General features: G+C 48.2%; 1 protein-coding gene across 1 annotated transcript in view; it reads right to left on the bottom strand.

Annotated features, from left to right (window-relative positions):
- The window catches only part of LOC103265826 (pyruvate carboxylase, mitochondrial), a gene marked incomplete at its 3' end in the record, with an annotated part of 101,555 nt that extends 101,424 nt beyond the window's left edge, over nt 1–131 (bottom strand). The window contains exon 1 of the mRNA XM_021715226.1: nt 114–131. The remainder of the gene's footprint in view (nt 1–113) is intronic.
- Nucleotides 132–5,312: the final 5,181 nt, after the last annotated feature.

Here is a 5,312-nt window from a genome sequence, read left to right on the forward strand (position 1 = left end):
GCCTTTGCGCGCGCGACCATTACATAAGCGTCCCTCGTGGCGGCGCCGGCGCACGCCCACCCGCTCCGACCCGCCGCGGAAAAAGGAACGTGAGGAGCGCCGCGGAGACTCACCTCCTCGCCGCCGCCGCTACCACCGCTGCCTCCACTGACAGGGAACAGCTGCGGTCTCCGCGCAACCGAACTTGCTGCAGTCTCGGCCCCGCCTCGGAGACTTCCTATTGGTCCGGGCAGCCCAACCCCTCCCGTTATTGGGCAGTGTGCTCTGTCACTCCTCGCTCACGGCTCGAGACTCCTCCCTACGCCCCCCCTGTCCGTCATGTTTAAGCCTTGGCGCCCCGCGTCAGTCCCGCCCCACCCGTCCCTGGAGAGCTCTCGGATTGGTGGAGAGGCCGAGAGAGCCCGCCCCCGGCGCGCCGCCGCCTACTCCCTTGTCTCTGGAGCCTCACGTGGGCCGCCGGACCCAGGCCTAGGCCCGCAATAGGCGGAAGTGGCGGGCCCCGGCACGCCGTGATTGGCTGTCGGCGGGGGTGGGGACGTTCGATTCATTCACCCGAGTAGCACGTGTCTCCCGAAGCCGCAAGCATAACAGAGCGCGCTGGGGCTCCGGCATCCCGGCTAGACGCAGATGCGCGCTGGCGGGTGAAGACGAGGTCGGAGGGAAAGCGCTAGCGAGGGGCAGGAGGGAGGAGAAGTCGCTTGTGCCACACGGGTTTACGAGACTGTGTCCTTCAGCAGCTGCGTGGGTCTTGATGGGAGGTCGGGAATCCGTCTCTGTGTGACCTTGGACAAGCACCTTCACCTCTCTGGTCTCAGTTTCCTAATCTGCGGAGCGGAACCGCTCAGGATCTAGAGGGTATGGGAGGCTTGGTTGAGATGCGAAAGGAAAGCTTTTTTCTTCTTCTTCTTTTCTTCCTAACCTGTTTCAGATAAGAAAGAAAAGCTTTGACAACCGAAGTGAATGACGGAGGTGTAAGTTTATTAAGGTTTATTAAACCAGCTTTAGGGCGCACCTGGGAAAAACACGAGCCACAGGCACACCCGAGGCTGTTTACCGAAGAGCCTTTCAGGAGATGTAGTGTTTGTACATTTCCTTAAAGGGGTGGGGGAGGAGGAAGACACGCAGGAAGAGAAGCAGGTAAGCAGTTAGGCGAATCGTTCTATTCCTGTGGGACTGTAACCCACAGTCACGTTTTCACAAAAGGTGAATGTCCGAAGAGAAGAGGGGAACAAAGGCAGAGTCTTTGTCTTGGTGTAGGGGGAGGAACGAGTCTTGACTTTGCTCTGCACCTGGGAAGATTAGCTTGTAATGACATTTTCAGTGTGGAGTTTGAGTAGCTAGTCTTAGATGTAAACCTAAGACCCAAAGTTGCAAGCGGCGCATCCTTGTCCCTGGGAGGCCAGCCAAGAATTTGCTTATGAATGGTCTGTGGGGGCAGCCCTTGAAGGCTCAGATGCCTGAGGCTCTTACCTTTCCCTGGGGATCTGGGTGATGCACAATGCTAGTAACAGCTATTCATTTGGAAGAGGGTGTAGCAATGACTCAGCTTCAGGGCTTAATCTTCACTTTTACATAAATCTGGGGCGTCCTGATATTTTTATTTGCCTTTACAGCTTCATAAACTGGGTTCTTACCCAGTTTATCAAGGGATAAGGGAGTGACCAAAACCAATCAGAATTCCTGCCTTCCAATGACAGCCGATAGACAGCAAACAAAATATACGGTACATCAGTTGGTAATCAGGGCAAGGAGAAAAAATAACCTGCTTCCAGAATCTAGGACTATGAGATCATCATGTTAACTGTAAATTGCTTATTGAGCACGGAGAGATATTATGACTCTCATTTCTTCTCAGACTCCTGTGTAAGTAGTCTATCACTCCAACTTCCTTGTCCTTCCTTCCACGTATCCTGAAAAACCCCAACGCTGGGTAGGATCCAACACAGCTATTTTAGTAGCAGAAGAAGAATTAGAATCCCAAGTCACCAGATACACACATTCATTCCATCAACAAACACCTCTTGAGCACCTGCTACACGTGCCTGGTGCTACACTTGGGACATGGTGTTGAACAAGACACAGCCCCTGCTGAAATGGTCCGTGGAACACACAGCTGCTCTCTTGCTTATCAGTGAAACCCAAGAGGCAGAGAACTGGGAAGAAAGAAGTTTATTTCGGAATCCGGAATTCAGGGAGACAAGCCAGTATAGATACCAATGCCAGCTTAGCTCCTTGGATTTTACAGTCTGTATTTATAAGCATATAAAGGTTTGCTACTGATTAACATCAAACTACATGGCTTACAAAGCAGTCTGTAGGTTTCCAGTTACAATTGCATTTCATCAATGACAACGTTCACTGTTGGCATATTTTTGGTACCAATTACCAAGAGCCTGTAATTTTCATTTATCAGTAACTCTAAACAAAGGAGTTAGTGGAGCTTACTGGTTACTGTTACAAGATTAATATAATTGTATTTCTAACTTTATTGATTGTGGAAATGAAACAATCTATTTTACTAACTAGGTGGATACAACCATGGGTCAGTGACTCATTCTGTTCCAGGGAGGATCAGCACAGTCTTATAACTCTAAGGAATGCAGTTGTGTGCAGGGCAGTACCCCCAAGCAACCAAACAATCATGAATTATTTCATCATTTCTCCACTGTCAGTTAAAGTCATGATATCCTTCATGGAGTTATTTGTTTTGCTGTTTCTGTTTAAACATTCGTATGACTTTTTCCCTCTGATGATGTTTGTGGGTTAGAGACTTGGTTACAAGCTTAGAAATCCTGAGTGCATTCCCATATAAAGTTTGAAGGACACATATATTAAGACTTCTATTATTAACATAGCTGGAAGGAACTTTTTAATTTCTGATAGAATATCTTTAAGACCCGAAGGGAAGCTGGGCGCAGTAGCTCACACCTGTCATCCCAGCACTTTGGGAGGCAGAGGTGAGAGGATTGCCTGAGCCCAAGGGTTCAAGACCAGCCTGGGCAACTTGGTGAGACCTCGTCTCTACCATAAATCAAAAAATTAGCCGGGCGTGGTGGCGCACACCTATAGTTCCCAGATAGTTGGAAGGATCACCTGAGCCCAGCAGGTGGAGGTTGCAGTGACTGTGAGCGTGCCCCTGCACTCTAGCCTGGGTGGCAGAGTGAGACTCCGACTCCCAAAAGAAGAAAGAAAAAAAAAGACCTGACGGGATCCAAGAGAAAATGTTTGAGAACCCATCTGAAACCTTCCCAAGCACCTCCTTACTGTATGCATTTGAATCACCTATGACATTGATGTTGGCTTTCATTTGGTCCAGCCTTGTTGTTACATTCCCTGAGTCATCTGGGAGGATAGTGTAGCATCCAGTGTGTATAATGACACAGGTGCCCCGTTGGGAAGCTGTGAGACTAAGGTCATTCTGTTTTGCAAGACTGCTTTCCTTATTAGTGAAACTTATGTATTTAGCATCATTAAACTATTTCTGCTTTTGGAACACAAGTTTTTAAGTCTTTTCTAAATGACTGTCCCTTTTCACTGCCATCACGTCATAGAGCTCACATTCCATGGGATGTCCAAGTACAAAGACTCTTTCTATCTAACAATTTTCTTTATGCAGGAAAGAGTTAAAGCTGGGTGACCTTTGGCAGGTTGCCTCTCTCTCTGGGCTGGGTTTCCTCATAAAACGGCTTGGATTTAACAGACACTGAGCCTGTCATTGACTTGTTTCTTTGACGCTTCTAGTGCATACCTACCTTGTGACTTCCGTCACTTCCTGTCTACGTCTTCTATCCCCTGCTATGTGTGTGTAAACTTGGATCATTGTCCCTCAGGAAAGGCAAGGCCCTGCTCCAGGGCTGGCCAAGTGATAGGGGCTGTGACAAGCTCAGTCCTGGTTGGTCCCGGTGAGCTCCTGGGTCTGGAGCAGAGGGCCAGGATGGCTCCACCCAGATTCAGGTGACTCTCCCATCGACACCACCAGATGGAGACCTGAACAAAGAAGCTAACTGAGTAAAACCAGAAAATGGACTGCTGAGAACACAAGAAACTCGGGCTGTTATTCTGGTTTTTGTTTTTGGAATTGGAGTCTCACTCTGTCGCCCAGGCTGGAGTGCAGTGGCACTCTCACGGCCACCACAGCCTCAATCTGCTGGGCTCAGGTGATCCTTCTGCCTCAGCCTTCCAAGTAGCTGGAATCACAGGTGTGCGCCACCATGCTGGCTAATATTTTTTGATTTATTGTAAAGATGACCATGCTGGTCTCGAACCCCTGGACTCAGGCATTCCTCTTGTCTCCACCTCCCAAAGTGCTAGGATTACAAATGTGAGCCACAGTGCCCAGTGAAGCCTGGGCTTTGAACAATTAGCTCCAGCATATACATTATCTAGTTCAAATTAGATTATGAAGCAAGTGGCAAGCCACGGTGGTTCATGCCTATGGTCCCAGCACTTTGGGAGCTGAGGAGGGAGGATCACTTGAGGCCAGGAGTTCAAGACCACCCTGGGCAACACATTAATATTCCCCCCATCTCTATAAAATATATATATAAAGATTAGAAAACAAGACACCTCTCCATCCCGGCTCTCTCCATCCCAAGGATGAGTTCCCCAGGAAAACAGACTTGGAAAGAGTACTCCATTCCAGACAGAGAAAACTACCTAGTCTGCAGCCTGGGTGAGGAGTCTAATGTGGTATATAGTGGAAGCCCCAAATCAGACAGGGTGCTCGTGTAATATTTACCTGTTCCAAAGAAATCACTCTGAGGACAGGTTGGTAAAGACATGAATTTGGCCAGGAGCAGTGGCTTATGCCTGTAATTGGAGCACTTTGAGAATCAGAGGCAGGAGGATTACCTGAGCCCAGGGGTTCAAGATCAGCCTGAGCAACTTGGAAAGACCTCATCTCTATAATTAAAAAATATATATATTTAAAATATTATATATATAAAATATATATATAATTATTATATATATATATAAATATATATTACATATATTTTTTTATTTATATATATATATATACACTTTTTTTTTTTGAGTTGGAGTCTCACTCTGTCACCCAGACTGGAGTGCAGTGGCCGCTCCTGGCCAATGCAGCCTCGACCTGCTGAGCTCCGGCTATCCTTCCACCTCAGCCTTCCAGGGAGCTGGAACTACAGGCGCGCGCTACCACACCCGGTTAATGTTTTGATTTATTGTAGAGATGAGATCTCAGCCAAGTTGCCCAGGCGGGTCTTGAACCCGCAGGCTCAGGCAATCCACTCATCTCAGCCTCCCAAAGCGTGGGATTACAGGCTGAGCCACCAAGCCTGGCT

The sequence above is a fragment of the Carlito syrichta genome, unplaced genomic scaffold (assembly GCF_000164805.1).
Source record: "Carlito syrichta isolate Samal-C Ts95f unplaced genomic scaffold, Tarsius_syrichta-2.0.1 Scaffold306867, whole genome shotgun sequence".
Classification (NCBI taxonomy): Eukaryota; Metazoa; Chordata; class Mammalia; order Primates; family Tarsiidae; genus Carlito; species Carlito syrichta.